We start from the raw sequence: 13,063 nt of genomic DNA, 5'->3' as shown, positions 1-13,063 counted from the left end.
CATCCATCAATATAAAGAACCCCAAAGTGGTATTTTGATCAGTTTATGCATTTCTGAGAAAACCGGCGCTCTGAACACCAGTCTCTCCCAACCCACAAAAACGAGCGGGTTCTCATGGGCTGAAGTCAAAAAGTAAGAACAGCTCCTTTCAGGATGGGTCTGCACTGCCAGAACTGCCCCCAGACGAACACAAATGCAGAATTTCTCCATCCGGCTAGCAGTAATCTGCTGCTAGCATCGCCGCTCAGATGGCGGTGCTTAGCCACTATGCTTCGCCAGTCAGCTAGATCAGCTGCTAGCCATCACTGCAAACAGTGTAGCGATGCCCGGGGCTATGAAGACGAGAGCTCCACTCCTTAGGGGAAGGAGTGATGGAAGTCCATATGTCTTAAAGTTATGAGGGAATAAAAAAATGAATGAGAAAATGTGAAAGCTGTCTCCCTAAAATAAATGTCCCATCCATCAAACTTTCATAACCTATTTGAAAGCAAAAATGCACGGGGTTGATTAATAGGAAGCAAATGCCACACCCTCTTTAGCCATTTCAACTCTGCACAAACAGCTGGAAAACACATCATTTCTTCTTGTTTTCGTTCTGCTTTGGTTTTCCATCAGCTCTTCCATCACTGGAGACGCTTGTGTTTCACGCTGCAAGATGGCATTGATTTTATAATTCTGTAAAAAACTTCAGGGGTCAAACAAAACATTCCAATAACGGTTGTAAAGTCAGCAGTTCCCAGTTTGTGTGCAGTTTTATTCCCTCCTTTTATTCCTGCCACTCGAATAGTCAATTACACATATCCTGCATTCAGGTAAATTGTTCACCTTCACCTGAAAAAAACTCTGCACACACAGTGAGACCTGCTGCTTTCTGGAGCAGCCGTTCCATCTTTCTGTCATCCCTCTCTTTTCCTCACTCTCGTGTTTTGGCCAGGACTCAGTCTCTCTTTTTACTGCCAGCTGATAGCTGTGCATGACTGTCTGCATCTCTATTCATGCGTTCACTCCATCTATCACCTGCTGCTGCCCCTGTCCTTCCTTCTATCCTCCCCTCTCTGAAGGAGAGCAGATAATATTCCCTGCCTTCTCATCTGTGCTCTGGCGTCTTTCATCCTACAGGTTTATCATTTTTAGGCATCAAATCGGGCTCACAGTTTATGCTCAAGGTCACACCAACTCTTCAGCACACAGTCAGCAGAAAGTAATAAAAAGAAAGTTACAGTTACCATCTCCTCCGCCCATGATTAAAGCCTTTTCCCTCCATGTTCCAACCAGCTACTATTTGCATAAACACTCTTTAGTAAGTTTTATCCCCAAAGCTTTCCTTAAAAGTCTATGGAAATTGCACATCGAGCAGTTGCCATGGTGACAGGGACTCAATTGCTAAAAATTACCTAATTAAAAAGGCTAAGGGCGCCACTTCCAATGGTTTCGTGTGACTGAATTGGAACAGTAACTCAGGTGAGGAACACCAATGGGATGCAGAGTCACTTCAACACTGATAGAAGCATATTTGCAAGATCCAAATTGAAGTATTTCAATAAACAATGACAACTCTAAATAGTTACAGACTAACTCCAAATATCACTAATATTATTTTTTACAAAAAATTTTACTAAGAAAAATGGTTTTGCTTCACAACTTTTACAAAACATTTTTTTGCTCTACTAACAAACTAAAATCTTTTTTGTACATTTCAGTTAAATAAACTCCAACCTTCTAGGCCGCTTTGACACGAATGCCTCGTTTCCTGAGCGGTCCAGTCCAGTCCGGTACAGTATTTTGAGCATTTCCATTATAAGACTGATCCATTATGGTAGTAGGGTCATAGAAAAATGGAACAAACTAGTTAGGGCAGAGCTACTGTTGTCACACGATGAAACTCATTGGCAGAAAGGTAACAGCAACCATCCAACCAGCACCTTTTCCCAACTCAGGATCCGAGCCAAAAGTTTTGTCCTCTTTTCGGATGTATTCAGGTTCGCCTGCAAAGGATATTAAACTCTTTGCATACAGTATTTCCCCCTTATTTACGAGGATAAGGGACTATAGACACAGTAAATCCGCAAACGAGAAGTGCTGTAGTCACACCGTTATATTGCACGGCTAATTCACTGGTCTACACCCCGCATGCGCCTTGATGGCCCAACATTCAATGGAAACACTCATTTGAATTCTCCCGACCATTCTAAATCGGCCAGAACCAGACCAATCCGGACCGCTCAGTGGAAACGAAGCATAAGCTGTTTAGTCTGCATCAGTATTTGTTCACTTGGTTCTTTTAGCAGGTGTTAACCCCGAGTTGCCTGTTGATGAAACATCACTTCAGCTTCAAATTTACCTTAATTTAGCATCTACTTAAAGGCAAAAACATGTATGATTTTTTCCTAGCCGGAAAAAAAAAATCAGGTGAGCTAACCTGAAATCTGGTGCGGATCTACCAAGGAGAACTCTAGTCCACTAAACCAAGGGTCAACATTCACTTACAAGTGAACCCTGGTGCGTTTCAGCAACAGCACAAACGTAAAACCCAACCCAAAAGTAGAACTAAACCAAAAAGAGTAGGAACTATGCATTGTAAATTGGGAAAAAAAGGCTATGGCATGAATCTGTTTTACTCAGAGCTTATATTAAACTCAAACTCAAACTTCATTTAATTGTATAGCGTCTTTCATTCAGCCAAAACACAAAGCGATTAACATAAAAGCAAATAAAATAGGTATTAAAAATGTAAAAAACAGTGTTTGAAAACAAATTCACAGATAGAAAACAGGACATTAACACAAAATGAACGCCCCCCTCTCCCCCAGTTCTATCCCCGCCACCCCCCAAGTTCCCCCAATATGACCCTTGACAACAAAACTTAACAGAGTAACAAACTTCAGATCTAAGGAAACAGTCTGGCTTGGTACTACTGTGTAGAAACGATATTACAAGGATCCATTTGTTCAAGGCCCAGCCTGACCACGGCCATATTATACATTATTGACCCAAAGCAGCTGCTTTGTTTGTGACATTTATATATGAAAACTGTGTAAACAAACTGAATTCAATAAAGGTGCAAAACGTTTTAACAATCCACCATCAGTTGAGCCAAGAACCCCAAAATGTTTCAATATGAGAGTCTTCTAATGTCACAAATCCAGGCTGTAGCTGCAGTGATTTAGTCCTTAGTTCAATGAGACTAGGTATGATAGTGAAATCTGCCACATTGGACTTTTATAACTTTGTAATAAATAACTAAAATCAACATTATTTTAAGATTTTTATAATGAAAAGCTGAGTATTTTTGTGTATAATGTATTCAACGCCTGCCCTGCCAAGATAAAATTAGCAACATAGCTTTTATGCTCTACATTTTTGACATGTTATATGAAAGATTAAATGCAGTGAAAGTAGGTCTTTGGCAGAACTCCCAAATGGTACAAACCAGGCTTTGCTAAATGCTTTCACGCCCAAACAAAATGTGTGTTTTGATGCTTTTCTTACAGGCTAACTTGGCCAGCTAAATTTAATGTGGTGTCAGAAAGATAACCAGGGAATATTACTAATTTATATAGCACATGTCAGAGTGAAGACAACCGCGCTTGCCAGAGAGAATGATGTACAGACAGAAAAACAATGCATACACAACTGAGTCATGGTACTGCAGAACCTCTGTCTGGACAGAAAGTGGAGGAGAGAGGTCAAAGTGTGGGGGCAGCCTCTGGTTTGGCGCCCACTAATCACGACACGAGCCGCTTCTGAGAATTTTTAAATGTATCGTCACGGTGACGTGGGCTATTTGAGCCACATTCAGGTCAGCCAACCAAAGGTAAGACACTCCACTCCTACATACCTGTGCAAACTTCTCGATCACGATTCACAGTGCTCAAAATTGGCACAATTCATGTTTTTACTGCATAACAACCTTGCTGCAGGTTAACCTCCAGAACACAGGTGTTTTTTTTAGTCATAACTCTACATACTTCTCCTTTGTCAAACAACAAATAACACTTAGTCAACCTTGGCACCTTTGAAGTTGTTACCATGACAGTCTGGAGATAAAAACCTCTTTTTTACCTGCCAGCAAATGACTTGAGAAAACATAAGCTTTTTCATACTTGTTAATTGTATATTTTTCAGACAGTCTTATAAAACCTTGTCAGCATTTTTTTCAATTTGTTCATGACACACTGAGACCAAACTTACCATATAATGGAATACATTCGCTGGGCTGGATTGGGCCAAATGTCATTTTTTGCTGAGACAAATACAACATGCCAGAGCTAGATACGTTGGAAAACATGCAGGAAAGGTGTGGAGTTGCCATTCCTTGCCTTAAATGGCTCAAAGGATCCAGATCCACAGAGAGGACAGGACATCAACACATTCCCACTCCCAACTTGTCATTTATGGACATATAGTTTGGGGCCCCCGCACATCACTTTTTGACGTTACTTGTCATTTTTTGTCGTGCTGGCTGTTGCCAATAAATCTGGAGTCCTTAACCTCCAGGCTGCGCACCAGTACCAGTCTGAGGGCTGCTCACCAACATGATGAAGTCCAAAAATGTAGTCATGGAAGGCATATGAGACCAAAGTCCAGTGACTCTCACCGAGAAACCTAAACTGTGGTATTTGGTCATAAAGGGCAAAAATGGACCAACACCATAACGCATACAGTAGGAATGCCGAATAATCCGATGCACACAACAATCTTTTAGTCTTATTTTTCACATTTAAAGGAGAAGAACGATAAGTGGTCTTCAAGACTACTGGGTACAGTGGACGCTAAAAGACACACTGCTTGCTTTGGTGTGCTGGCAGTCATTTTGTGAAGTTTGTGGATAACACAACTTTTGTTATGATTTCTAATGGCAACCAGTTTCTTGCAGATGCAGACAGTTTACCTCCCTGTGAAGAAATGGAGGAGATGAAAGTGGATTACAGAAGGAGACCCCTCTTCATTGTGGAGAAGATGTCCAGCTGGTGACCACAGTCAAATACATAAGCCTGGCCATGTCCAAAGACTCTGCATGTGTCACAAACACTGCCAAATCACTAAAAAAGCTTGCCAGAAACCTAATTTTTATGTGTTGAATTGGGACATCACAGCAGGATGGCAACTGTACAGGGTCAGGCCAGAACCTGCGTAGAAGCCTCTTAAAAAGAAAAAAAAATAGTTCTTGTAGTTTAATCAACACATACAGAAAGACCAACCAACTACTTTTCTTCTCCAATCAGACAAAAACCTGTGGAACATCCTTTTTGAAGCTGTCAGGCCCAAAACGTTTAACCATGAGTTTAGCTCTGTTTAGTTTCTGTAATATCTTTATACTCAGCTCGAGTTTTAACTGTGTACTTGGTTGTCATAATATGCAACTTCTCGTTCTGTTTTTTGGCTTTTCTCTTTGAAGATCAGTAATTGATACAACTTTTTTATTTTACCTTACTGAGTTGAAAAAAAAAAAAAGATTATTATAGTTGTAATATTTTAGTTGTAATTTTAATCTTAGATAATTAGAGAGTTTTTGTTTTTGAGTAAAAATGCAAAGACCTAAATATATGGAGTATAGCAAACATAGGAAAAAAGATACCACAAAGACTTGAAGATAATCATAAATCTCAAAATCTCAAAATCAAAATGTGTGTTGTTTTTTTTTTCAAAATTAAACTTGACATTCTCCAGTTTACTTTTCACCAAAGACGTGGGAAAAATCAGCTTGTATGTTAAGGGTAGAAAAAATAAAACCTCTAAGCACAGATTCATTTTTTTTTTTTAGCTTATTACTATTTTTTCTCATTTAAATAACTTTGCTCTCTTTCCCCTTCATTTCTATCATTAAATGTTAAACGTAAAAAGTTAGATAAATGGATAAAAATGCACCAAACACATGTTCATACAAAATTATTAACAAATTTGGTTAAAAAAAATCTCGAAAACTTTAAAACATGTTGTTTGAGCTTTCAAGGTACACTAGAAATAAATATGGGAGAAAAAGACTAAATATTAGAAAATCAAGTGATTTTTGTTTTTTTAAAGCTACAACATTATTGCATCAACTAATATTTAGAAGATTTACTTTGTTGCCACTTATTCCTGACACTACAGTTACAGCACAAATAGAGCTCATTAAATTAAACAAAAGCTGCACTAAACAGAGCACTGTGATCTAAGGACATTTTTGAAGCTGTGGACATTTTTGTTTATGTTATGGTAAGAGAATAGATGATAAAAATGGCAAGTTAGGATTTAATTAGTATAAATTACTGTCTTATTTTAACAATAGCTGCTGTCCAGTTTAAAAAAAGTCAGTATTACTAGATTGTTATTTTAAAATATTTTCAAATAAAAACCATTTTGATGCTCTTATATTACTTTTCATTTGTGCATTGTTAAAGTTAAAGAGTATGAGACAAAATGTAAGTGAGACAGAGGAAAGCAAATTAACCCTTTAACACTGAAGCTCCAGTGTTCATGCTTTTTGACTTATTGTAACTTTTCAACCGTAACACAATCACCATAATTCCATCAGATTCTGCTTTTCTCCATGTGTTAAAGATTTTGTGTTAAAGCGTTGCCGACGACATCTCAGGTGTTAAAGGGTTAACTGATTCAATAAATAATCCAAAATAAATCGATCGACTTATAATGGATTTAGAAAGCTCAAGGAGAAAGAAGAGCAGGTTTTCAACCACCTAAATCGAAAGTCTGCAACCTGAGGCCCCAGAGCCACATGCAGCTCTTTTCCCTAAAATTAGTTTCTAAACCAATGTTGTAATGTTAAAGTCATCATGCATTTTTAATTAAAGTAAACCTGCTGCAGCAAGAAGATTTTATTTGACACAGGCTGTATTTTGTTTTGAAAGAATCGTATATGTGCTGCTGTTAAAAGTAAATGAAGTTAAAATTGCTTCTTATCGAAAAAGTTGCATTTACAGTTTAATTATTGTAAATATTTATAAGCCACATGTCATAAATGATGGCACAGAAATAAAAATAAAGTCTTTGTTATGAACAGTGTCGACGGATTTTGCATCTCGCTCTTGGTTTTGGTCTGTAAGAAACTAACCCAAATGGCTCTTTTAGTGTTAAACCCCTAAACTACATCAAGCAAAAAACTTTGAACACAGAAGTGCACACTCTAATTTAAAACAATAAAGACCAAAACCTGGGCACAGAAACAAGATCCATGGACAATATCATCAATGGTTATTAAAAAAAAAAAAAAAAAAACAACATGAGGAACAAGTGGTGTGAATATAACTGAAAGCAGGTGAACACATTTGGTAGAAACAAACCCAGTGTCACAGATAAAATAGAGCAGGCAGTAAAGCCACCAAAATAATAAATAACACAGTCGTAACTGTTAACAGAACAAAGAAAACAGTCACAAATCTTGAAAGATTGAATGTGACATACCTGGGATATTTTAGGTATTAAATGTGAAGTTTTTTCATCATACAAAAGGGCAGAAAGATGAAAAGTGACGGATTCATGAAATGGAAAAATTCCTCTTAAGCCTGCTCATTATCAGCCATGCTAAAATGCTCAAAACTACATTCAGAGAGCAATACAGCTGGCTGGTGCAGTACAGCTGCTATTTAGGGAGGCTTACGGACGCCTATAGATCCCATAAGACCTGCAGGGGCTGGATGTGCTGCACAGAAAGACAACAGCTTTAAGACAGACAGTCAGAGAAAAATGATAAAGAGTCAGTTAATGATGCATAAAGCGCCCAAGATGAGATTATCCCACTTTATACTTGTGATGCCTTTCTGTGAATTACTGCGGTCCAACTCCTGACCTGACTTTAGTTTGAGCTAGAAAAAAAACAGGCATTTTTAACACAGTTTTCACATTAAAACGCAGAAGGTTGGATGAATAATTAAAGTTTGTTCTGTCCCTGCATGTCACGGGTGAAATGCTCCATAATATGCTGCAGCTGAGCAGCCAATAAGCCGCTTTTTCCCCTTTGAATTTGTGGACTGTGAGCTAGAAGTAAACAAACACAGCTGCTGGTGCAACATACAGCTCTAATACACAGAAATAAAATGGAAATGCAGGATTTAAAGAGTTGTGTATTTAATTCATATCATTGATGCTCCAAATGTGCAACAAAATCCTGTGGTTTAACTTTATGTGCTCATGAAAATGTCTGACATCCTACCATACATCCTGCCCTAAAGAGACCTGTATGGCAAGCCAAACTGCCCAAAAATACCTCCATCACAGTGTATGCATATTTCATTTTAAATAGCTGAACAAAAATATTAAAAACTGCTTTTTTCAAACAAGTGTGGCCTTTGTGCCATTTTGGATCTTCAATTTCTAGTTCTTGATTCATTTTCTTTCATTCAGTGATTGCAGGATACACCTGCATGTTGCAGAATTACAACATTTATCTTTACTTAATTCCACTGTACATCATTAATCTCATACTTTCCATCAAGACTTATAACACATTGAACTTAAACCACAGAATACAATTTTCCTGTGGAACCTAAATGAATTCTGAACCATGATGATGCAGATCTTTCATGACATTATTTTTTCATTTTTTCTCAAATTAAAAACAAGAATAATGGTCATATGCTGCCACATTAAATATCCCCTGTTATATAGGTTAATGCTTAATGTCATTCTGTAATAACTACTTAATACTTCCTTTTTTATATTTATTTTAGTGCTGTCAATCAATCAAAAAACTAATCAGATTAATCACCCTTTTGTATTGTGATTAATCACGATTAATCTCAATGTTTTACGAGGTAAGTTTTATATGGCAATATGCAACTTTTGAACAAAAACAGGCCACAGAAAATGTTTCCTTCATTTTTATTGTCTGAAATTTTGAAATGCATTATGTGTTAACTTTTCTGTCTGTATTATTACTCCAAGAAAACAAAGACATACAGCAATAAGAAACACATCTGTCGACCTAAAAAAAATATGCATTAAAAATAAGTTCCTGTCACATTGCCTAAATGTTCTATATCACTGTGCTGGTTTCTTTAAAACAAACTTTTCTTCATCTTCTGGACAAAAACAAGCGTAAGAGGTGAACTTTCCCTCTGAACTGATACTTTATGTAATCTATCGTGACAATCAGCATATATATCACTTTCTTTTGCTGCAACAGTCGAGGCTCAGCGGCGATAACGGATTAAATAGTCTGCTTTTTTGTGAAAAAGCTCTCTTAACTGAAAAAAATGAGCAAAAATAAAGTACTAAAAACCAATTATATAGTTATTTATTTTGTAAATGGCCATGGTATAGATGGGATAATACCCAACAAAGTGTTTTAACACATGCTGTTAAAGCCTGAACTGTCCAAGGCATTGTGGAAGACGGTTGCTTTGCGAGGTAATATGCTTTAATAAAAATGTACACATTAATCATTTTTGATTAATCGCATGAGTTAACGCATTAATGCTGACAGTCCTAATTCATTTAAAAATTCAAAAATCCAACAAACCTAAATCAAACTGAATAGATCTAAGTATGGTATGCAATTATCCTTTTGTTTGGCTAATACCAGCAACAAAATATAACTTTTAATTCATCCTCAACCCTTTTAGAATGTTTACATTTTCATTTAAAGCAATTTAAAGTAAATTTACATTTAAAGCACTTTACTTTGCTATTGGGAATTAAAAAAAAAACAACAACAACAACAACAAAAACGGATTATATAATCATGCAAAACAGTGAAATTAAGTAATTAAGTAGGGGTGGGATTATATAAGGGTCAATCAAACTCTACTGACTTTAGTTAATTATCACAAAAGATGAATGAACCAAATGTGACATAAGTGTGTTTTATTTTTGTTTGTTTTCTATTTTCTAATCAACACATTTCATTGTTTCTGTAATGAGTTTGAAATAATTGTGAGTTTTGTCCTGTATTTTTCAATCTATGCTTGAAATAAACCAATAAATCAATTTTTTTGACCACTGTAACTCTTCAACCATTTATGCAGTTAACAAAATTCCAGTTAATTCTGAAGTGCAAAAAAGCAGCTTATGCTTATATGCAACACTTTAAGTACTAGTGAATCAGCTGATTCTGTCGTAGAAAAACTGTTTTGTACCCAACACTTTGTTAGCAATGTTGCATATCAGTGCAAAGTTGATATGAAAAACATTGATTGTGTGAACCGTCAACGGTATCTCAAAGAGTGAGTGTTATTCAGATATTACCTGTGACATATCCTGTGTTAAAGGGTTAACTTCAATTCAGTGTGAGGAAACAAATGTCAAAATAAAAAGTCTAATATACATATGTATTAAGTATGATTTCAACTGCTAGATTCATTCTGTAAAAAAAAGCAGAAAAATGAAAGAGCTGTTCCACCACTGATTGTTCTTGAGTCTAATTTTAACTTATATATTCTTTTATCTGTTGACCAAAGAGGAAACTTAAAAGGTAAACAGGCGAAAAGCATGAAGGTAGAACAGATCAAATACGATACTTCACCGAGCCTGTCAGCACTCACCACATTTCAGAGAAACAAATCTTTAGAAATACAGTTGTGTGCATGCAAAAAAAAAAAAAAAACTACTTGAAGGACACTCCCTGGTAAAGCAAAAACAGCTTGCAGACAATGGCAGATGCAGCAATTCTGCAGATGCAACAATATCCAGCGAACTGTTGACATCAATCAAGTACAACAAAGGAAAACAAACAGAATTGATGATCAGATTCTGTGACGAGTAAACCACTCTGTTCTCTTCATAGAAGCATGGCGGCCTGACACATATCCACCGACATTTATCTCATCATCAAATGTGGAAGAATTTTGAATGAATATGCATTTATTTTTATTTTTAAGCAAAATGCAAAAAGGCACAAGATGGTGACCAACAATTTACATATTTATGCTGGACGAAATAAGGACATGTCCATTTAGCTCTGCTAAATTTGCTACATTGTTGGGGAAAGTATAACTATAATAGATAAAAAAAAATTAATTTTATAAGGGTCTAAGCACACATACAAAGCAATGTGACTTAACAGAAGAAGCTGTCCGGTTCAGATGATAAAATGCCAAAGAGGGCTGAACCCCAGTGAGCTCTGAGACGATCTATCTCTCAGTCACTTCCTGTCTGATAGCCATGACAGCTGAGCTGAGACAGACAGAGTGGGACAGCAGGCAGATGCTGTCAAGATTACTCCCACTCAGCCGTCTTCCTCTCCGCCTTTTTGTCTCCTCGTGCGCTCTGCTCTCCCAAAGTTTCTCTGCTGGCTTTCTCCGGTGTCACACCAAGCTGAACTCTTAAACCGCAGTCAAAGACGCTTGAAGCTTATGAATGCACTTCTTGTCCTGCCCGGGGTCCATATCTACACCTCACTTTATGATTTTCTTCTATATCTCAGCTTCATCTGCGGCTGTGGTTATTTTTTGCTTTAGTGAAACGACCATTATTAAAGGCTTGAATTGCCTCAAGATATCTCCATGGTAGATGCCGCAGGTCTAAAATGGATGAAAGGGCTTTAAAGACTAACAGCAGCCTCGGGGTTCCTCTCTGTCTTTCTCTCGGTTACATTGGAGCATCTTGACGCAGCTGGACCAATCAGTCTGGGCTTTTGTTGTATTAAGATAAGACAGGTTTGCCCACAGCACCGTGTAGACCAACAAACGCAGGATGCATTAGGACTTGACCCTATCCTCCAACATCCTGGGGATCTGGAACACAACATTGTAAATGGTGATTCTTAAAGAAGACTGCCCTTCTTTAGCCTTGGTAGTTTCCCTGACGTTAGGACTGAATAGCAAAATGAGGCCTGAAGTGGGACAGCCATATTGGCTAGAGTTTACTCCGCCCATCTCTGTTGTTCGCAGCAGACGCCACGCTGTGCAGATTGAATGGTGTGAGGTGCATGTTGGGTAGTTTTGTGCTCCAACATTGGGTCTGCGCTGTCATGGAAGTATCGTAGGTGGGGGGCGTGTGCAAACGCCTGTGAACACAACTGGAAATTTGGTACTGCACTGACTGCGAGCTACCAAAATGACTACAAAACAGTGCATTGTGGGAAACGGTGTCCAGACAGATGTAGTTCGAAGTGATGATGATCAGAAACGACTGGACTCCAATGAAGGAAATCTGTACATTTTGTAACTCGTTCTGCTAATTAGTGATGAAAAAATCAGTAGCTAATTACTGATTTAAAAAAAAATAAACATGGTTTCTTCTATTAAAGGTTGTGATACATTAAAATCAAAATCATTCAAATACAATATTAGAAAATATTTTACTTGAAAAATGTAATTTTTTTTTTTCTACTGATAATCATTCAGGTTTTAATGCTAAACATCACACAAACATTTGCAGTAACACATCAAAAGGAACTCATATGATGGTGTGTTTAATTGTTAACTTCAGTTTCAACTTTATTTATTTCTCTGGGACAGTTCATATGAAAAGCATCACATTCAATGAGCCAGAATTAGCCCGTGGCTATTTTTCATCTGTTGTCCCTGGACAGATGTTAAAATGATCTAAGAATATACATGAACATAAAAGGCATGCAAAGACGGATGTGCATATCATTTATCTGTCTTTAGCATCCCCGGCGATTGCTACACTGGTTCAGAGTGGACTCTCAAGTCATCTCAAACACGCCTATTAACTGATTGAGTAGCAAGTGGTAAAGTTGTTTTACTGTGTTCAATTCAATTCACTTCGATTTTATTTATGTAGCCTAATATCACAAAGAAAATTTGCCTCATTGGGCGTCATGCTGGTAATTTTACAGATGCAGAAAATTAGTCATAAAATATGAAAAATTGCTAAAAAACTATACAGATTAAATAAAACAGGTTTACCCACCTTAAAAAAAAACAAAAAACTGATGGAACACCTATCCCATGTAGCTAGGTTAACAACCCTTTGTTGTCGTGGTTGTAGTACTATGGACGGGGTGCTGGGTATGTCTATGGTCCACTGCATAAAAGTCCCCTTTAGTACTTTGCACTATTTTATCCATACTTAGCATATTGAAGACAAGTCCAGTACCTTCCAGTTAGCATGCTAACAGTAGTCACAATTAGCATTTTGCTTCATGTTAGTAATGATT

General features: G+C 37.2%; 1 protein-coding gene and 1 long non-coding RNA gene across 14 annotated transcripts in view; one reads left to right on the top strand and one right to left on the bottom strand.

Moving 5' to 3' along the window:
• Positions 1 to 13,063, bottom strand: part of lrrc7 (leucine rich repeat containing 7) — a 118,057-nt gene that overhangs the window by 56,948 nt on the left and 48,046 nt on the right. The window lies entirely within an intron of this gene.
• Positions 1,379 to 5,264, top strand: LOC112150271. The gene is made up of 3 exons (XR_002919945.2): positions 1,379 to 1,461; positions 1,701 to 1,772; positions 4,877 to 5,264. It is a non-coding gene; the product is annotated as an uncharacterized LOC112150271 (long non-coding RNA).

This window comes from Oryzias melastigma, linkage group LG4, assembly GCF_002922805.2.
Source record: "Oryzias melastigma strain HK-1 linkage group LG4, ASM292280v2, whole genome shotgun sequence".
Lineage (NCBI taxonomy): Eukaryota > Metazoa > Chordata > Actinopteri > Beloniformes > Adrianichthyidae > Oryzias > Oryzias melastigma.
Note: the sequence above shows the minus strand (reverse complement) of the source record. Positions and strands in the feature narration are given on the sequence as shown.